The sequence below is a fragment of the Panthera tigris genome, chromosome A1 (assembly GCF_018350195.1).
Source record: "Panthera tigris isolate Pti1 chromosome A1, P.tigris_Pti1_mat1.1, whole genome shotgun sequence".
Taxonomy (NCBI): domain Eukaryota; kingdom Metazoa; phylum Chordata; class Mammalia; order Carnivora; family Felidae; genus Panthera; species Panthera tigris.
Window position 1 is genome coordinate 63,304,275 of NC_056660.1, and position 23,226 is coordinate 63,327,500.

General features: G+C 35.1%; 1 protein-coding gene across 1 annotated transcript in view; it reads left to right on the plus strand.

The window, feature by feature from the left end:
* GPC5 (glypican 5) overlaps positions 1-23,226 on the plus strand; it is a 1,419,588-nt gene that overhangs the window by 388,520 nt on the left and 1,007,842 nt on the right. The gene's annotated exons all lie outside the window — the stretch shown is intronic.

Genomic DNA, 23,226 nt, shown 5'->3' on the forward strand with positions numbered 1-23,226 from the left:
TTCTTTATTTTTTAATTATTGTGTATCAGATTGTCCAGTGGCCTGCATACAGCAACTACTAGGCCTCTCTACTTTCAACAAATTGCACTGGGACAAATATTGCATCAGACCTCATTCATACAAATAGCAAACAACACTCAACTTTTCATGTTTCTTTTTATTATAAATAGTGGGACTTCTATGTAATTGATATTGTTAAAATGATCCTAATAAATTAAGTTTTACATAAATGATCATAGCTATGATTATGTAAATATTATAGTTCTAAGATTATTTATATTTATCCTTAAATATGACACATAGCATAAAACATAAATGTGCAATTTAATGAATGCATATAAAGTGAACCTCACATAAACACCATCAAATCAGAAGATATAATTTTGCCAGCATAGGGTCTCTTGCCAGATTGTAAACTGTTTCCCCAGATGTAATCGATATTCCTGACTTTACTGAGAATCATTCCCTTGCACTTTATTTTATTTTATATTTATTACTTTTTAAAATATTTATTTACTTTGGGGAGAACACAAATGGGGGAAGGGCAGAGAGAAAGGAGGACAGAGGATCCAAAAGTGGGCTCTGTGCTGACAAGCTGACAGCAGTGAGCCTGATGTGGGGCTCCAACTCATGAACCATGAGATCATGACCTGAGCCAAAGTTAGACGCTCAACCCACTGAGCCACCCAGTTGCCCCTCCCTTGCATTTTAATATATATCATCTATATATACATTCTCAAGTAACAGTTTTGCTTTTTTTTAACATGTGTCTTACTGTATATATTATTTTGTGGCTGACCTCTAATGCTTAGTATTTGTAAGATCCATCTATTTTAATATGTGCACCTGTAATTTATTCATTTTAATTGCTGAATATTTTATGACTATCACACAATTTATTGATCTGTTTGCCTGGTGGTGGACATTGGGCGTTTCCATGTTGGGGCTCTGAAGAACAATGCTGTCAGTAGCTGTCTTATATATATATACTGTTGTACGTGTGTATGTTTCTCTACAGTATATACTGAGAAGTGAAATTGCTGGTCGTAAGTTCTTTTGCACTCTGAAATTTGCAAGGTAATTCTATATGGTGTTACAATATTGTTGTACCAACTTCTGCTCCAACCAGCAGAAAATGAGACTCCTGTTGCCACACCTTTACCAATACATAGTGTTGTCAGACTTTAAAATTTTCTGCTCTCTCAGTGAGTTAGTGATATCTTGTTTTAATTTACATTTCCCTCATTTCTAATGGTCATTGACTATTTGAGTGTCCTCTTTGTAAGTGCCCATTTATTAAGATTTTGTCTTTTTATTAATGCTTGTAGGAGTTTTGTTGTTTTTGTTTTTCTAGCCTCTCTTTAATTATACTTTAAAAAATATTTTCTTCTATACTTTGGTTTGTATTTACCATTGTCTTCATGGTGAACTTTGATGCACAGAAGTTCTTGATTTTCGTATCATAGAATTTACTCCAGGAAATAAAGATCGGCTCTTATGAAATTTTTCAAAGTATAGTGGATATGTATTTCCCATATAAATGCACCTAGACCCAAGTTTTATACAGAGGGTGGTATAAGTCCTGTTTGTTTTATTTTCTACTTAAATGTATGCCACCACTCGACTCCAAACTATTTTCTGTTTAGCTTGCTTTTCTCCATTACTCTACAGTGTTAAAGATCTCATTTATCAAACATCCATAAAAAATGGGTCTGTTTCTGAGGTGTTTTATTCCATTCCATTGGTCCAAGTGCCTATCCTTGTGTGAATATCGTAGTTTGTTAATTATTAGATCATTATAATAAGTTCTGTATGTCTGGTTGAAACTAGTTCTTTTTCAACAGTGTTTCAGAGCTTATAATTTTGTATATATTTTAGAAGTAGCTTGTCAAATACTGCCAAATTTAATGGGATTGTGAGTGGGTTTACACTGCATTAAATTCTCTACAATAGTTCAACTTCCAAGCAGTGAACATGGTGTATGTCTTGATTAGTTAACCCCTTTTAATTTCTTTAATGTTGCACAATAAATTTTCATAATTTTCTTGGATGATGTCTTTCACATTTGTTTATAGTTATTCCTAGAATATCTAAATTAATACTGATAGATGCTATTGTAATTTATTAAAAATTTGTTTTCCTACTGTTGCTAGTGAATAGGAATGTAATATATCTTGTATGCCAATTTTCTATCCAGTAACTTCGTAGTACTACTTAATTAATTCTAGAAATTATCTAAAGTTCTTTTGTATATAATACTATTAGTTGGGAAAAGATAGGGTGTTTTTTTTTTCACTTCCTTTCCATCCTTATACATTCTATTTATTGTTCTTGTCACGTTGTCTAAAATGTCCCCCAATGTTGAAAAAATTAGAGATAATGGTTTTTCTTGATTCCAAAATTACAGTGATAGTTTGGTTATTCACCAATGAACTTTTTTGTAACTTTTGTAAATCTTAAGTCAGATAAGGAAAGTTACCTTCAATTCTTATTTTGCTAAGAATTTTTATAACGAATGAGTATTAAATTTTATTAAATGGATTTTCCTTTTCAAATAGAAGTACAGTTGACATGCAATGTTATATTCATTTCAAAAGTACAACTTAATGCTTTGATAATTCCATACAATGAGCTCTACTCACCAGAATAATAGTTACCATGTATCACCTTACAATACTATTAGAGTATTATTGACTATGTTTCCCGTGCTGTGCTTGTCATCCTGTGACTTATTTATTTTATAATTGGAAGTTTATACCTCTTAATCACCTTCACCTATTTTGCCCATCCCTTCAACCTTGTCCCCTCCGGCAACCACCAGTTTATTCTCTGTGTAAATGGATTTTCTTTTTAAACTATTTTTAGATTTTTAACATTTTCATTGCAGTCAACATACAGTGTTATGTTAGTTTTAGATGTACAACGGATGTAGTGATTCAACACTTCCATACATCACCAGGTGCTCATCACAACAAGTGCCCTCCTTAATTCTCCTTACCTATTCAACCCATCCCTCCTACACATCCCCTCTGGTAACCATCAGTTTGTTCTCTGTAGTTAAGAGTCCGTTTCTTGGTTTGTGTCTCTCTCCCTTTTTTTTTTTTTCCTCTTTGCTCATTGGTTTTGTTTCTTAAATTCCACATATGAGGGAAATCATATGGTATTTGTCTTTCTCTTACTTATTTTGCATAGCATTATACTCTCTAGCCCCATCCATGTGGTTGCAAATGGCAAGGTTTTGTTCTTTTTTTATGGCTGAGTAATATTCCTGGGTGCACCCACACACAATCTCTTCTTTTTATTTTATTTTATTTATTTTATTTTTTTATTTTTTTTAATTTAATTTAATTTAATTTTTTTCAATATATGAAATTTATTGTCAAAACGGTTTCCATACAACACCCAGTGCTCATCCCAAAAGCTGTCCTCCCCAATACCCATCACCCACCCTCCCCTCCCTCCCACCCCCCATCAACCCTCAGTTTGTTCTCAGTTTTTAAGAGTCTCTCATGCTTTGGCTCTCTCCCACTCTAACCTCTTTTTTTTTTTTTCCCTTCCCCTCCCCCATGGGTTTCTGTCAAGTTTCTCAGGATCCACATAAGAGTGAAAACATATGGTATCTGTCTTTCTCTGTATGGCTTATTTCACTTAGCATCACACTCTCCAGTTCCATCCACGTTGCTACAAAGGGCCATATTTCATTCTTTCTCATTGCCCTGTAGTACTCCATTGCACACACAATCTCTTCTTTATCCATTCATCAATCAGTGGACACTTGGGCTGCTTCCATATTTCGGATATTGTAAATAATGCTGCTCTAAACATAGGGTGCATGTATCCCCTTGAATTAGTGTTTGTGTATTCTTTGGGTAAATACTCAGTAGTGTGGTTGCTGGGTCATAGGGTACTTCTATTTTTAACTTTTTGAAGAACCTGCATACTGTTTTCCACAGTGGCTGCACCAGTTTGTGTTCCTACCAACAGTGCCTGAGGGTTCTTTTTTCTTCACATCCTTTCCAACACCTGTTGTTTCTTGTGTTATTGATATTTGCCATTCTGACAGATGTGGGGTGTTGTCACATTTGTAGTTTTGATTTGCATTTCCTTGATGATAAGTGATGATGAGCATCTTTTCATGTGTCTGTTGGCCATTTGGAGAAATATCTGTCCATGTTTTCTGCACATTTTTTAAATACAATTATTTGTTTTTTGAGTATAAAGTTGTAGAAAAATAGTTTATTTTTGGTTTGGTGTACCTTGCCTCAGGTGGCAAACATATCTAGAGAGAAGTTGCTATGGCCAATGTCGGGGAAGTCTCCACCTGTGCTCTCTTCTAAGATTCTTACAGTTTCATGTCTCACATTTAGGTCATTAATCCATTTTGAATTTATTTTTGTGTATGGTATAAGAAAGTGGTCCAGTTTCATTCTTTTGTATGTTGCTGTCCAGTTTTCCCAATATCCTTTGTAGAAGAGACTGTCCTTTTCCCTTTGGTTACTCTTGCCTACTTTGTCAAAGATTTGTTAATGGTATAGTTGTGGGTTCATTTCTGGGTTTTCTATTCTGCTCTATCAATCTATGTGTCTTTTTTTGTGCCATGCAATACTGTTTTATTACTGCAGCTTTGTAATATAACTTGAAGTCCGGAATTGTGATGCCTCCAGCTTTGCTTTTCTTTTTCAAGATTGCTTTAGCTATTTAGGGTGTATTGTGGTTCCATACAAATTTTAGGACTCTGTGAAATATACTGTTAATATTTTGATAGGGATTGTATTGAATGTGTGGATTGTTTTGGGTAGTAATGACATTTTAACGATATTTGTTCTTCCAATCCATGAGCATGGAATGTTTTTCCATTCTTTGTGTCTTCAGTTTCTTTTATCCGTGTTTATAGTTTTCAGAGTACAGGTCTCTCACCTCTTTGGTTAGGGTTATTCCTAGGTATTTTACTATTTTTGGTGTAATTGTATATGGGATTGTTTTCTTAGTTACTCTTTTTGCTGCTTCATTATTAGTGTGGAAGTGCAATAGATTTCTGTGCATTGATTTTGTATCCTGTGAATTACTATAAAAGGATTTTCTTCATGTATTATGATCATGTGATTTCTTCTAATCCGTCAATATAATTAATTATACTAATTGGTTAATGCTAGCTACTTTTTATTCCTAGAATAAACCTAACTTAGGCATTACATATAATCCCTTTTGAACATTGCTGAAATCAATTTGTTAATATGTTTATGGAACTTTTGCATTTGTGGCTATGAATGGGACTGCCTTGAGGTTTTTAAATATGCCAAAAATTGGAATTAAAGTAGAAACAAGTTGCAATGTGTTACATACATGCAAAATAGAAAATGTTTCTTTAATTGTGAAATTCTCTATTTTTCCTAGTAAATAAAAATTGTATTTATGTGAAATTTTAATACTACCTTGTAATTCTAAAGATTTATTTCACCTGCCTCACTAACAGTGGTCACAAAGTATGGTAAAGCTTAATACTTTCTTTCTTAACTCATACAGAACTTACCTGTTTTCTATATGTAGGGCTTCAGAGGACAGTGAAGCCGATTAAATTCCATTCTCCTCTACTTTTCCAAAAACAAAGATTCAGTTAAAATTCATTGGCATCTAAATTTATTGTCTTTCCATCTTCTCCTGACAAATGAATCAGGGACTCCAGTGTTACAAAATGGCTCAAGTTGGTGACTGACGGCTTGCAGTTGACTTTGGCATGAGTGACTTCTAATGCTGGGATGTCTGAGACTACACACTTGGCCTTCACTCTTGGTCTGAGAAAGACATGTTTGAAATCCCACTCTGTTCTACCAATTCAGTTACACTTGTACTCGGCAGTGTGGACATAGCTCTGGCAGAGAACTGATTTTTCCCAAGAAAGTCTAAAAGCACAAAAGCAATGTAAGATAAAACCTTTCCTCTTAAGAATACTGAAGATGTACTGGAGATAAATGATACCTATGTGAAACATTTTTAACGTGATGTAAAATAGTATGTGATCTCTTTCCAAAACAGATGAGATAGCAAATAAATATTTTAGAGTTCAGAAAAATGAAAGATTAGGTATAAGTGGTGGGATGTGAACTAGGATTTGTTGGATTTGTCTGAGAAGATAGATAAAAGAAGACAGTAGAGGTTGGAGGGTTTGCTATAAATAACATTCCCTGTTATCCTCTCATTGTAAATTTTCTGAATCTTCAAAGGCAGAGTATATTCAATAACTGATATGTTAAATGATTGCTATTACCTCAGCCCTGTTCCAGCCTTTACATGTGTTATCTCATTTAATCTTTGGAGAAACCCTGCAAAATAGCACTTACAGATGAAGAAGCTGAGGAACAGAGATCTCAAGGAAACTTGACAAAGGTCAGGCAAGTGCTGAGGGATAACAGAGAGTTGACCCAGGCATCTACTGAAATTCTGATGCTTTAAACTGTCATTATATTCCTGCTATGTGGTGATTATGAAAAAGAGAAGTGTGTTGTTGAAGGAGAATGAAAATGATAATCACAGATACCTCAAACCTAGAATGTTTCCACACTCACTCTATCAAAATCACCTGATAATGACCTTAAGACTTGGTAGCTCTATTATTAGTTTTAGAAACTTGTTAGGATGGATGGATGGATGGATGGATATATATATATATATATATATATATATATATATATATATATATGTGTGTGTGTGTGTGTGTGTGTGTGTGTGTGTGTATTAATTGAAGTATATTTTTCAACTTAATATTTTTCTGTGCCCATGAAGTTTGCTTAGAGTCCTTAACAGTTATCTAAATGTTTAGGTTCTGATATCTGCTTAACCTATGTAGAGATTGGAGTCTGTTTGTAAGGAGATAATGGGATAAAGCTAAGAAGGAAAAGGATAAAATGGCAAACTATGTGTTAATGGAAGTAGCACTTAATCCAGGTTTTGAACTGCTGAAGGATGAAGAAGTGAGAACTAAAGGAATGCATCCTATCACTCAGTCCTTCCCATGTGTGTTGTGAGAAGTTTAACATATTATGCCACTAACCCTCAAACTACCATTACATGAGAAAGAGCTACCACGTAGACCCCAGCAATCTAGATGTTCACTCACCATAGCCCTTACGTGTGTGTAAAAATCACATCATTAACAAAATGTGTCCTTTTTGCTTAATGTTCCATAGATACAAATTACAACTCAGTAGACCTTCATGGCCAATCCTAAATTAGAGTACAGTAACCAAAAGGAATTAAGAAATTACATGGATGCCCCCATTTAAACTTAGTCAAATAATTAAGTTTTATCCTCAGATGTTAGATGCAGAGCTGAGACCAGAACTAGCTTCTTCTCACTCCAGATCCATGATGTATCTTTTTTCGTATCCATTTTTTTCTACTTTCTGCAAGTTGAGATGGATGGTTCATTTTGATCCGTAATCTTTTATTAAATTCTTAGGAATTACGACCAAAACTGTACAAAGTATCATAAGTTGCGTAAAACCAATCTGCAGTGTAAGAGTCCTCCTGAGTAGAATCCAGTGTCCTAACACTCTTTGCCCATTATCAATATCTATAACTGTCAGTATCCCCCTTATTTGATTGCTGTTTCATTTCCATTCGATCAATCTTTCAATATTTCCAGAACCAATGTTTACAATCTTACATATAATATCTGGCATTCAACCTTCTATTTCTAAGACCATTTTTCCTAGTGGCTGAACCACTTTGAAAGAATCAATACGATGTAGTATGTTCTAGTGTTCTAACTGAGACTATTCTTTGGGACCACCTGGAATCATGGGCTAGGACAGAGTGCATTGGCTAGGTAAAATGGTAAGTGTTCAGCTATTATTTAATAAAATCAATGCAGTTAAAATCTTCAGGGAAGGGGTAAGACCGTATAAGTCTAATTCACTCTTCTCCATGCCTAAAACAGTATAATGCATGGTTATGTGCCATGTGAAAGGTTTCTGAAGAACATAAAATTAGGCTTGGAACCAATCCAATACAAATGAAATAAATGGATACAAAGAAAGAAAGATCAAGTTTTAATTGAATTGTGTTGTCGTGAAATATTGAAGGAAGGAAATTAGGACATTACGTTGAAGGAGGGACAAGGAGAAAGGACTGACAGGAACTTTCAGAAAGCATTTAAACACCAGACAGCATTTTAATTATAAGAGTATTATGAGACTCAGTACTTGTCATAGATTCATAGCAGTCTAATTTTGTCATGTGGGAAAGAGAAATGTGTTAGACTAAGTTTCTAATAGTATCTGAGGTACTTAGTAGTTTGTGTTGTTACATAAGTTACTTCAAGTCTTCTAAATTTTAGTTTCATTATCTGTAAAAATAGAGGACCTATTTACTGTACAGAGTGCTGTGAAAACAAAATACAGAAACACATTTTATTTTTTAAATTTTTTTTTAACGTTTATTTATTTTTGAGACAGAGAGAGACAGAGCATGAATGGGGGAAGGACAGAGAGAGAGGGAGACACAGAATCGGAAGCAAGCTCCAGGCTCTGAGCCATCAGCCCAGAGCCCGACGTGGGGCTCGAATTCACGACTGAGCCACCCAGGCGCCCCCAGAAACACATTTTAAAATGCCTTGCTCAGTGTTAAAGATATAGTTCATCTCCAATAAATGTTCATTTCTTTTCTCCTTCCCATTGTGTATTATTGAGATTATTTATCCAGCTGTGGCAGATCAAGTCTGGTATAAATATACCATGACCATACGTTTTTAAAATTCTTTTGCAAAAGAGGGGTGCCTGGGTAGTTCAGTCAGTTAAGTGTCCAACTCTTGATTTTGACTCAGGTCATGATCTCATGGTTCATGAGTTTTAGCCCTGCACCAGACTCTGTGCTGACAGTGCGGAGCCTGCTTGGGATTCTCTCTCTCCCTCTGTCTGTGCCCCTTCCCCACTTGCTCACTCTCAGAATAAATAAATACACTTAAAATTATTTTAAATTATTTTGCAAGAAGGTTAGCTCCTTAGTATCTGGTAATAAAACTATATTTAATAGTTATTTTAAAATCTAATATCTATTAAGCTCTTTCTGTGTATATCAGATAGTCTGCACAACACATGTAATTCTCACAATGTTACTTTATATTACCTGCTTTTGTAGATTTGATCATTACGTATAGGGAATTGGTGAAGAGGAGGGACTAAAAATAAAGTTTGTCTGATTCTGAAGCCCATGACCTTAACCACTGAATCATACTGCTCAATTGGTACTCATCAATGGTGTTACATTTTCAAATGGTAGTTGTCAGATGTATTTGTTTGAAGGGGCTGGGGGGCGGGGAGAATGAGTAGCAAGAGAGTGTGACATAGCTGGTGATTTATTTCACTCTGTTTCTGTTTGAACTTGCCTAAACAATATTTTCAGTCTTATTTTCTGCAATATAAAATGGGATAAATATGCTTATTTCCAGTGTTATTTTAGGACTAAATGAAATTAGATGTTTGTGCATTGTGTCAAAACACTTGTGCATGTATAGTGTATAGCATAGCACTACTCCTGACAGAGTAAGAAAGAGAGAAAAAGAGTTGCTAGTTTTTATAGAGTGAAAATATTTGAATCATGATGCCTTATGATGACTGAAATAAAAACTGAAGCACTTGGTTTTAATTCCAGTAATAGCAAAGCTGAGGCTAAAACTTATGAACTCTGGGGAAAATATAAAAATAGCTATTTGAAGGCACAGGAAAATGATCAAAAGAAAGCAGAGACTAGAAGGGATTTTCCCCTTAAAGGAAGAGAATTGTGTGGGGTGAGATTCATATATATAAGGCTTTTGTCTGAAAGCACTACCAGTTCACAGGGCATCAGGAGGCTAGAACTCAAACCAAAAGCCAGACTTAGTGGCTTGAAGAGTCAGATGACAGAGTTTTATTCTGTAAGACATGCCTGGAACTGAGAGGGGAGTCAAACAAGTGAGGGAACCACAGAGGGAGCAAACCTCAAATCTGCATATAAACTCTTCTGAAATCTTTGGCTGTCTCTTGAACTGTGCTTACATGAGGGAGGCTACAAGCATCCCAGTGCAACAACAGCTGAAGGTTTGAAGAACTGAGTAGTGAGCTTAGCTGCTGTCCACCATAAGGGACATGGAGCTTAAAATCAGTCCAGCCAAGCTGACCACTTGCCATAACGAAAAACAATGTTCTTCAGGGGAATATAACAGAATCCAGAGTTTATAATACATTTATAAAGTTTAGTTAAAATAACAAAAATTTATTTATGTGCAAAGAAATATGAAAAATAATACCTAGAGTCAAGAGAAAATACAGGTCATATTAAGCAAACCATAAAGTCTAGATGTCCACATGTGGCACGTGGCAGATAAGGACTTTAAGGTAGCTATAGTACATATGTTCAAGCACTTAGAGGAAAATGTTTATATTGAGAGAGCTGATGTGAAACTGATATATGCGTGTGTATATATATATGTACATATATATCTATACATACATGTATCTATAGATATATATGTACATATATAGATATATATGTACATATATATCTATATGTATACATGTATACGTATACATATATGTATATATGTATACATATATCTATATATATGTACATATATATGTACATACATATCTATATAGATATATAGATATATATGTACATATATATCTATAGATACATGTATGTATAGATATATATGTACATATATGCATATATGTAAATACATATACATACATATATCTATAGATATAGATATACATATATATCTGTATGTACATATATATACACACATATACATCACTAACCTGTTTTATAAAAATGAGAAATTACTTCAAATCAAAAATTTAAATGGAAATATGAACGACATAGAATAACAAAAACAATATTAAAAGTGATGCCTATGATTGAAGGACTTATACAGCGTGATATCAAAATTGAAATTAAAGCTACAATATTCATGAAACAATGGAATTGGCATTAAAATGGATAAATAGGTTGCTGAAACAAAAGAGTAAGATCAAATAATTTTTAACAAAGTTGCCAAAGCAGCTCAGTTGGTAAAGCAAAGCATGGTCAACAAAGAGTTTTAAAACACTGTTCAACTGAATGTATTATTTGTGTGTGCATGTGTATGTGTCACACAATACACAAAAATCAATTCATGATGGATCACACTTAAACATAAAAACCTATAATTCATGGCTTTTAAAAATATGCATATGTATAGATGAGGACGGATAGACACATACACATATTTTCTAGCTCTGTTTGTTGAGAATACCTAAGGACAATATCATATCAATAGCAATTGCTGTATCTGTTGCCCAGATTCTAGTTTTTAAATTATCATTCTCCAATAAAAGTAACCAGGATTCCTTGGAGAAATGGACAGTTCCAGAATTGGGGCAGAAAAATTACAAAATGAGTCTAGAATGTCTTGTACTAGACACTTGATCTTAGCCAAAAGGCCAAGAAGGAATTGTCTTGTACTAGAAAGTAAAGAATTGCTGAAGAATGACAGAAACAGACATGGTAAAAGTACTTGAGATCCAGATGGAAGAACCTCCAAATAGACAAATCTAGTACAGTCTGAGTATCAGAAACAAATAGGAATAGTAAAAGATCAAATCCATTTGAGGAGTGCGTGGGTGGCTCAGTTGGTTAAGCGGCTGACTTTGGCTCTGGTCATGATCTCACAGTTGTTGAGTTTGAGCCCTGTGTTGGGCTCAGTGCTGACAGCTCAGGATCTGGAGTCTGCTTCAGATTCTGTGTCTCCCTCTCTGTCTGCTCTTCCTCTGCTTATGCTCTGCCTCTCTTTCTCAAAATTGAATAAACGTTAAAAAAATGTTAAAAAATCCATTTGCTAAAATGGAAATCCATGAGTCCAAACTGATATAAATGAATAAATGAATGAATAAATATATGAATAAATGGAAGAGAAGGAATAGTTCTTATTTTGCAATAGAATATCAACAAATAAATGTAGAGGAAATGAAGAGATTAGAAAATCACTGTGTTGTAGTTATCACACTAATAATTGATTCAGCCAAGAATTATCAATTTGTGCTACAACTAGCAGGTTAAATTTGATGAGGAGCATCATATTGGCATAGTATTAAAGCATTTATTAATAACAAAAATAACAAAATAATCTTACAGTGGATAAATCCAGTGCAGCACCTCAGTCCAATCATAAATGTTATCATCAGTCTTGTAATAAACTGATTTTATGTGCTTCCTGATTTGATACCTAGAAGAACACATATTACTTCTCTGGTGTTCTTACCAAAAGGATGTAAATTTACTCTAGTCATGAAAAACAATAATTGATCTCAACCTGAGGGGGCTTCTACCAAAGAAGTGGGAGGTATACCTTTCCATTTTTTTTTTCTTTTTCATTTGAGTATAGTTGACACACAATATTACATGAGCTTCAGCTGTACAACATATGGTGATTCAACAATTCTATATGTGATGCTATGCTCACCCCAACTGTATCTGTCACCATGCAATGCTATTACAATACCACTGACTATATTCCCTATGCTGTACCTCTCTTTAAAAATTTTAAGGGGGAAAAAGACAAAATCTTGAGAAACTCTTAGTTTCCAGATTAAAGTAGACAATAGAGATACATCAAGTAATGCAGGATCCTGGACGAGGGAAAAAGAAAAGATATGGAAAAAGAAGGACATTCTTGGGATAGAATTATATTAATATTAAATTTTCTGATTTTGATCATTGTTGTATGGTTAACTAAGGGAATTCCTTTGTTCTTAGGAAATACACACAACAGGGTGTATGAGTGAGAGGGAAAGAATGAGAATGAGAAATCAAATGGAGAAAAATGGAAAGAATTCGTGAATCTTAAAATTATCTTAAGTCTTCAGATCATTTTTTTTGCAAATTTTCCATAAATTTGACATAACAATAGTTTGAAAATACAACTGCACCTCTAACTTTTTCTGTTACTGTTTACATCTTACTGGTTCGTTTGCACTGAAGAATCCTATTAATCCCCATATTTAAAAATATATAAACTTACCTATTTAGAAAATCAAAGTTATTTTATATCCATTAAATAGAGGAAATTAGCTAAACTGCATTATGTCAGAGGGAATAAAAAGACTTTGATCATAAATGTTTTAGATCTACGACTTCCCAGTGCCTCAAGCACATCATGTACTAATGTCTTAACCTACTGTGATTATACAGCTTTGTAGTTTCTTTAAAGATTAAAACACATCCATTTGAACTGGTGGTGGAGTGATGGGGGAGGAAGCCAAATGGGAGAAAATACTAATTACTAAGAACGTACTTAAATATTGAATGTTACTATGTGCTCATGAGAAAAATATTGATAGCAAACATTATTTTAATGTAGTTAGAAAATATTGAATAGTGAGCGATATCATTATATAGGAGGTTCACTTTATTATTGACATTGGTATATTGTGTAGGAAATTGATACTATTATACCACCATCCAAGTAGTTGTTTCCCAGGAAATCACAACATTTTATACAGTTGACCTCCATCCCTTTTCCTTTAAACTTCCCAGTTTAAAACTACTGCTTTACATTAAATTTATGAACACTTTCTTCATCAGTAGTATAGCATATTTTCTTGCTTTCTGAAACAGGGACATATATTTAGTTTTGGTGCCACTACGGATTTACTTCAGGCCATATATATAAAAATATCTATTCTCCCCAAAATAAAGCCTTTCATGTTACTATTAACTGGTTTCAATTATAAATAAATACTGAGCAATTGACAGCCTATTTCCTTTTTTTACAGCAAATACATTTATAAAAACATGGCTCATCTTTAATCCTTAATTTATTTTGTAACACAAATGCTAATTTAATCTTAAGATAAATTTTAATGCTCTTTTAAATAGCATCCAAGATGTATCTTGAGGTTTGTTTTATGTTTTAAACAAAGAATCTTTTTTGTTGGTAGTTGCCACAATATTTACATTCACATTCTTTAGAATCCTTAGTTTGATGCAAGTGACAGATTTTTACTGACTGGGAAAAATACTCATATTCAGACCATGTTATTTACTACCCAAATATTTTCATTATGCTCAAAATAAAGAAATTTGCCAGTTAGATTGCTTGGTTTTCTGGAATAATTTGGCAAATATTTTGCCAAATTGAATAGTTTGCAGGTTTTAAACAATTGAAGGTTTTAAAAATTCTTATATCAGAAATTAAAACAGTACAATTTGACATTTGAAATAAAATGCACGTATTTCTCTTACTCCTGGGGTAAACGGAAACTTTTGTAAATTGTTTGCACCTGCCACAAATTTCTGAGAAATAGAATGAATGTCTAACTTACTATTTACTGGGAATCCCTATTTTAAGAGAACCTTGTCAAGATCCCATTCTATGGAAAGCAAAATTAACCAAAAACTTTCGATCTGATTGCCTTTCATGTGCAAGGCTCAATTATGGTTCTGTTATTGGGAATTAGGAAAGTTATTCCCTGAATGACAATAAGGGTCAAGATCACCTTTATGCTTGTTAGAGAAGATGCTCATCCAGAGACCTTTAGCTTAATGACCCAGCTTCTTTCTGTGTAAGTTACAGTCTGGGACCACGGCAGGAACTTTTGAAGCTTCATTAGCCTTTTAGGCCACAGGGGAAACATTAAATTGACAAAAAAAGGAAAGAAAGAAACAAAATTCTAAGTCAGTGGTCCCAAAGAGACCTGAATCAACAAAGTCTTTTGGCTTTCCAGCATACCTCAGCCGTGGAATTCTACACTGAGGTGTGTTTGGTACATTCTGTGCAACTTCTGCTGTCATTTAATTTTTGCACCTGTCTAAAATCTGCTAAACAGTATTCCATGTTAATAACTTTTGTGTTGTTAGACGATTATTATGCCACACTCATTGCACTCTGAAGTAGAATCACCTTTGCTGCAAAGTGGAAGCTGGCTCTAAATAAGATGAGCAGGCAGTCAGGGATTATGAGTCTGAATCTCAAGAGAGAAATGAGAGACAAAACTATGAATTTGGATGTCATGATGGTAAGTGAAAAAATGACATGGATGAGGTCACCCTGGGAGAGTGTTTAGAGTCAGAAATCTAGAGAGCTGAAGATGTGACCTCTGAATCACCAAAGCAGAGCAGCAGGAGATGTGGTAGATGAACCTGGGAGAATAATGTGTGGAAACTAATACAGGACACATACAACAGTGAAGTGACAATGGAGCAGAGCGGCCAATTATCAGATATATTTAAGAGTGTAGTTTAGTCTTGGCAAATTAGAAGATCAGTGGAGGCTCCAGAAGAGAAGCATCTCAATGAACTGTGGATTAAACTGGATAGTCATGAAATGATGGATAGATATGCTTTCTCTTTTTTTAGGACATTTCATTAAAGAGCAATTTTAGGTTCACAACAAAATTAAGAGCAAGGTAGAGAGATTTCCCATGTAATCCCCTACTGTACACGTACATAACCTCCCCCATCATCAATATCCCCCCCACCAAAGTGGTGCATTTATATATTGATGAACCTACATTGACACATCATAATCACTTAAAGTCTGCAGGTTACCATAGGCTCATTCTTGGTGTTGTACATTCTCTGAATTCAGACAAGTGTATAATGACATCAATCTGCCACAATAGGATCATATGCAAGAGTTTCACTGCCCTAAAAATTCTGTGCTTTGCCTACTCATCCCTTCAACTCCCAAGCTCCAATCTCTGGCAACCACTGATCTTTTCACTGTGTCCATGCTTTTTGTTTTTTAACCTTTTCTGAAATATCCTGTAGCTATAATCATACAGTATGTAGTCTTCAGATTCTTTCACTTAGTAGTGTGCATTTAAGTTTGCTCCATGTCTTTTCATGGCTAGATAGTTCATTTTTCTTCAGCACTGAATGATATTCCATTGTTGGTATGCACCACAGTTTATTTTCTAGTTATCCATTCACCTACCGAACGATATCTTGGTTACTTCCAAGTTTTGGCAGTTATGAATGAAGCTGGTATCCACATTCTCATACAGGTTTTTGTGTGGACACAAAATTCTTGAGGTAAATACCAAGGAGTACAATTGCTAGATCATATGATGAGTCTGTTTAGTCTTGTCAGAAACTGCCAAACTGTCTACCAATGTGGTTGTACCATTTTGCATTCCCACCAGCAATGTGAGTGTTTCTGTTGTTGCCCATCCTACCCAGCATTTATCAGTGTTCTAGACTTGGGCCATTCTCTAGGTATGTAGTGGTGATAAATAGGAGTTTAACAAATAGTTGTAATTATAGTCTGGTGAACTTTTATTTTAAGGATTTTTCTCTGAGAGAAAAGAGAAGGAAAGGTAAAGAGGGTTGGATTCATCTAGTATGCAATGGAATACCTGTCCTTGTCAAAACTTTGAAATTTTAACTTTCAAATTTGAGGATTAATAACAATTGAAAATGTGGTAGATAGCCACTACCCATATTTCTTGATGTCCCCTGCCATCCCACCTAGCCTGGACACTCCACGAGAATTCAGTGACTGACCCAGGATCCAATAACAAAAAGGAACTCTTAATTCAGTGGGGACTTCAGGACCTGATGTAGGCTCTTGTATGATTGATGGCATACTATTGGCTTGCAGCCTCCTTGGGGAGCTTCCTGGGCTTCATTTGAAGTTAGCCTCTGTACACAGAGGTTAGAGACCAAAGAGGCAGACCACTCCAGAGTGGTCGGTGGCTGCTTAATAAGCAACAAACTTATTTATGAAGCTTGTCTTGAGCACTCGCAGGGAGATTTCCTCATCCACCCACCAGAATCTTACATGTTGTATAGAGGCCTTAACTGGGTTTAGTCATGTACTGAATTCACATAGTCTCACCAACACATTTATATATCATGGCTGTGTCTGTGGAGCAGCTTTTGGGAGTAGGGAAGTCAAGCAGAACATACACTGCAAGAATGAGGAGGGGGTTGAGAGTCTCCAATATCCTGGGTCCAGCTGGATGACCTCTTCCAGATAAATAATTTTAATAACATGCCACAGGAGTAAATTAGGTCAAAGGAGGCTGTGGGAGGGGTGCCTGGGTGGCTCAGTTGGTTAAGCGTCTGACTTCGGCTCAGGTCATGATCTCACGGTCCGAACCCCATGTCGGGCTCTGTGCTGACAGCTCAGAGCCTGGAGCCCGTTTCAGATTCTGTCTCCCTTTCTCTCTGCCCCTCTCCCGTTCATGCTCTGTCTCTCTCTGTCTCAAAAATAAATAAACGTTAAAAAAAAAAAAGGAGGCTGTGGGTTTTTTGTTTCTTTGACTTATTTTTAAGGAAAGAGAGGTTTATTTCTGTTTATAGATAGAAGAGAAGGATTGGGTAGAGATGTAAATGTTGAAATCAGGAAGAAATGGAGTGGGAGAAGAATCCAGGGTACATAGACGTAGATATTAGCGTAGGGTGGGGAGAAGACAGTCCTCTGGAATGGAAGAAAAGCCTGGGAATGAATATGGACAGTTGTTACATTGGTAGGTAGGAAGATGAAGAATTTCCTAGTCGAGACAGCAATTTTTCTATAAATGAGGAGACATAATCATCACTGTGAGTCAAGAAGCTTGAGTAGAATGGTAAATATTTTCTGTCAGTAATATGGGCTACTTGGTCTTTCCACAGGCCTCTTATTGAATAGAATTCAAGCTAGGGAGAGAGTGCTGGTATGTGTTTTATTCACTTAATTTTTAAAAAGGTATTTCAAGAGCAACCATGCTAATAGCAAGACATATAATACTTCGCCATTTTTTCCATGCCTCTGTATATATATATACTCATAAAGTTATTATGAGTATATATGTATATTAAAGTATATAAAATATATAAAGTATATAAATATATATATTTATATATATAATATATAAAGTATATAAAATATATAAAGTATATTATTATGAGATATGCAAAACATCTCAACTTGTAATTTTAGTTATTGCATAATATTCAATAATATTCTTTTGCCAAATTGATTCAGTCATTCCCCTCTAAATGGATATAAATTTAAGTTAATTTTTTCCCCTACAAACAATGTGCAATAAATAACAGTATACATCATTGTATACATATACTGGAATTTTTATAGAAATTGCTCAGATTTTATATTTACATGTATATTGCTTAGACTTTTGATATTTTAATACATGATTTTCCAAAAGGTTCTAGCAATTTTGTCCCCCACTGACAATCCATGAAAACCCATTTTTTTTACGTCCAGATCAGCACCGAACATTATTACTTTCTGGCTCTTAGGGGTCGAGGGGACAGAAATGCTGGGAGATTGCTCCCTTTTTGTTTACATATGATTGCAAGTTAATAGACATTTCGTAAATATTATCAAGTGACTTTTTTTTGGAAAGAGTTTCCTGACTAAAGAGGAAATAGGCTGGTTCAAGCAACCCTTCAGCCTTCATGTACTGCTTTGGTAGGATAGTCTGGTTTTCCTGTTTAGAAAATAAGGCATATAAATTAGTCTAGGGCTGAAATTAGAGCTTTAGAGATGTGTGGCTACACAGTTATTTCCACCCATAGTTTGGGAATCTGTACCAAAATTGTGTATGTTTTGTTCCCTAGAGACTTAAAAATTCTGCCAGTTTATTAACCCTGCCTGTTATGATGGGTTAGGAGAGAGGAGGAGAAGCATAAGTCATCAGAAAAGGGTTGGCAATGATTTCTTTTGAAATGGTATGCGTTTAGTTTCATCAGGAGGAGAATTTACTGAAACAAGTTAAACACAATTCAGTGATAGTGAATAAAGTCTAATTTAGAGGTGATGGTAACTAAGTCCCTCTCTCATGGTCTGGAACTTGTTTTCCAATGTCTCTCCTTCTACATATTTCTTTCCCTATGAGCTAGCAATAGTGAATTATTCATGATTCCTGAAATCTGCCATACACATACGTGTCTTTCTGCAGTAATTCAAGCCATTGAATTAGGAATGCCACAGGAAGTCATATTCAACTGACAGGACTCAGCTCAATGGCAACTCTTTCCTGAAGTGTCTCTCAAGTTTTTGTAATTTATTCTCACTTTTATCAATTAGATACTGTATTTTGTATTATCACTATAGTTACACATCGCTGTCTCTCTTAGTAGATTTTAGGAGTGTTGAGATCAGAGTATTCGTCTTACTCATCTTTGTATTTGGCAGCCATTTGTATTATCTGACATCTAACTCAATGCATTGCACACAGAAGATTCTCAGTAACAGTTGAATGAGTGAAAGTGCGTGTGGATGATAGAGCAGGCTAGCTAAACCAGGTTAGGAAAGGTGGTGCTGTCAATGTCCACTGCTGGTTATAAATCCTGGGAACACTGTATTAAGGTCTTCAGGATATAATGAAGCTTGCAGTGGGGCAGAACACCCTTTCCAAAAACCTTCTGAGAATAAAATAGATAAGTAGATGATACAAACAAACTGTGAGACAAAATTGGGAAACCAACCTCATTTGTTTTCCTCCCCTGAAGTTCCTCACATTAGACCATGTGATTTCATATTTAAAGTATGTTTTCAATTCACAACATCCCATATATGCAGGTGGAAGAAGTTTACTTAATTTTTATAATTTCTAATGCTAGTCACATAATGATTTATAGGTTCTTATTTTCATGCCTTTTAAAAGCATATTTAGATGCATTTTTAAATTTCGACCAATATCAACTATCAATTTAATTGTTAATTAACTGTAAAGTATTAATTTTAAACAACTGGTGCATATTTCTGAATTAAGAGTAAATACCATATTGGTTGGAAAAATTTCCACTGGAAACAGCATAATGTGAGTCCAGAGAAATGTGCCTCATTTTTAATGCTCTGGTAGTACACTCTCTTTTATAAATTCTTTCATGTCATAACTATAGATAAATCCCTGAGAACCAGAAAAAATGTGATCATAATATTTTGAATTGATTATTATCTACTACTTCTGGAATTGTAAAATATATGTATTTTTTATTTTTAAAGAAGTGTGAAAGCTAGTCTCTCCACAGATGTTAATACATACAGAACAATCCATATATGAATTCTGAAGGAGCCTGGAGGGAAGAGCTTTTTCACATAGACAGATGAATTAGGATACTTAGCTGACAGGGTCATCACTACATTTCTTATCGGAAAAATGGATTTCTACTGCAGGGCTGGAAAATATTAAAAAATCCTCAAGTAGGCTGTAGCATACAATGAATCATGTCATAAATTGAATGGGAAGAGAATCTGAGCATGTCTTGCAGAATATGGAGTGAGAAGGTAGCCCACAACATCAGGCATGCTAGATAAAGAAAAATACCTTATGCCAGCAAAGAGAGCTTTTGGGCTTGAGGTAGAAAATTGAATGGTTACATTTAAGTGAGTACTTCAGTAGCATTTTACATAAAAAATTCATCTGTTTTTTCAAAGTAATATACTATGCTAAATGCTGTGTATATCATCTAAATTATTTTGCCCCACTTAAAGGTTATGGATAGAAATTCTATCACTGTAGAAGGAGTCAGCTTTAACCAGGTGGCCAATGCATAATACTAATGATATTTACTCTTGGCAGAAATAACCAAAAAAAGCATTGAATTTATACTAGTAATTTAGAGTAGCTTAGAAAACCAAATGGAGGATGGAAGGAAGGAAGGAAGGAAGGAAGGAAGGAAGGAAGGAAGGAAGGAAGGAAGGAAGGACGGACAGTGGATTGTCTCAAGTAGAGCAAACATAAATACAATGGACAATTGATTTCAATGACTTTTTGAACACACGGGCAGACTGAGGTTCTATTCAGTTTGTCAAGATCTACTCTCTTTTGGGGATATTCTGGTGCCCATTGGATTTAGTGATTCATTGTCTTTAAGGCACAAAGAAGTTTCAGTTTGCTAGGGAAGATGAACCATTTTGAAGGAACAGTTTGAACTTTGATTCCATCCTTTCATTCTGTGTGAACATTCTCTTAGATATAGTGCAAGAATTTTCCCACACTCTGATTTTTGTGCATGCTGTATATCTTCAAGCCTTTAAGAATCAGATCACATTCCAATATTCTAAAAGGGTTTCTTCTCTAGTTTAGAAATATATGAGTTTAGAGCAAAGGAATGTGAATATATTTAGAAATAAGGAATTCATTTTACATTTGTCTGGTTGGTGGTATAAAGGAAATAAAGAGGAAGTAAAGATTGTAAACATAGAAACATTTTATTTCAAAACGCTCTTATTTAAACATTTTATTTTTGACTGAACTGTTTAAAAATTCCATGATTTACATTATATCACTGCCAATAGTGAATGCTGTTTTGTTTAAAGGAAACTCATGAGGCAACTATGATTCATAAGAATGATATTTATTTTATATTCTCAGTGACAACCTTTATTTTAATTTTATTCATATTGCTCAAAATTTTCAAAGTATCTGAGCTGAGGTTGATATGAAAGTTGATGACATATTGATGAACTTTAAAATTCTGCTTATCTTTCAGGATGCATTTTGATTCATTTTATTATCTGGATAAATGGACTCCATCAATGACTTTTACATGAAAGTAGATTAACATAATGTGAATTGTATCATCTTGTGTCAATTAATACTTTTGTATTAGTAGCCATGTTATTTTGTTTGGCAGTATTTCTTTTTTTTAAAAAAATTTTAAATAATTTTTTAATAAAAAAATTTTTTTTAATGTTCATTTATTTCTGAGACACAGACAGAGCATGAATGGGGGAAGGACAGAGAGAGAGGGAGACACAGAATCAGAAGCAGGCTCCAGGCTCTGAGCTGTCAGCACAGAGCCCGATGCGGGGCCTGAACCCACAAACCGCGAGATCATGACCTGAGCCGAAGTCAGCCGCTCAACCAACTGAGCCACCCAGACACCCCTTTTTAAAACATTTTTTAAAACGTTTTTATTACTTAATTGAGAGAGAGAGAGAGAGAGAGAGAGAGAGAGAGAGAGTAAGTGGGGGAGGGACAGAGAGAGAGGAAGACACAGAATCCAAAGCAGGCTTCAGGCTCTGAGCTGTCAGCACAGAGCCCAACACGGGACTCAGACTCACAAACCACGAGATCATGACCTGAGCCAAAGCTGGACACTTGACCAACTGAGCCACCCGGGCGCCCCTGTTTGGCAGTATTTCAATGACTGTTTTACTTTGTGCTCTATTTCTTTTGATATTTTTAAGGTTTTATTTGAATAGGAAACATAAATCTACAGTAGTCATTATTGTTGATTGGCTGTGTAGTTCATAATTTTAGTATTAAATTCCAATATGTATTGAACAACTGTTTTGTGTAAAGCTCTATGCTCTACACCAGAAGAAACATAAAAAGTGATTATTAGTCATCTTGATCCTTCTGGGTATTTATAGTCAACATGTTGGAAGGACAAATATATACACAAAACTGTAAATATGCCAAAATATCCAAGTGTGATAATATATAAGAATTTATGATAGGTTCATGAGGAAGGGAGAATGCATTGGCTGAAATGATACGTAAAAGATGAGTCATTGCAAGTTGGCCATGGAAGGAGTCACATAGGACATTATGTGAAGGGGAAAGTCACATAGGACATCTGCTTTAGAATTACAGGAAGAGAGAGGAATATGAAAACCTGCCCTGGAATGTGCAGGTACGTCATGTGTTTTGGGAATAGCAAACAGACTGGTATTAGAGGACCGTAGGTTTACTGATGAAAGTTAGCGGAGAATGGGACAAACTGATTTTTTTCCTTAACTTGTAATGGTCTTTGGATATTGTTTTAAAGCAAATGGGGAAATTACTTCTAAAAACAAACTGTGGAGCTCTGCAAAGTTCTTACACAGAGAAATGATGATCATAACACATTTTTAGATAAACAGCTGTAGTGCCTCTGTGGAGCATAGTGTAGTGGCTAAGTGGCTGGCCCGGAGAGATACATCTGATGTTATCAGGAAATCGTGACAGGGGAGGTGTGGGGGGGAACACACTCAGGTGGAGTCTAGCTTCAGCCTGATGCCAGAAGGAACTCTAGAATATGAATGGTGTCAGACTCTTGAGGCAAATGGCCTGGGCTGTTTTAGCCCTACATCAGTCAGTCACTGGCTATGGGTAAACCCTGAAGTAGCCAGTCACTGTAAACATAAACCTCCAGGAAGGAAGTTTCCTTCAACCAGGGGCATTCACCCAGTAAAGGGCATCCATGGGAACCCTCAGCAGCCAACAACCTTGCAGCTGGCAGAGTACTTTGGCTCACTGGCCTGATCGA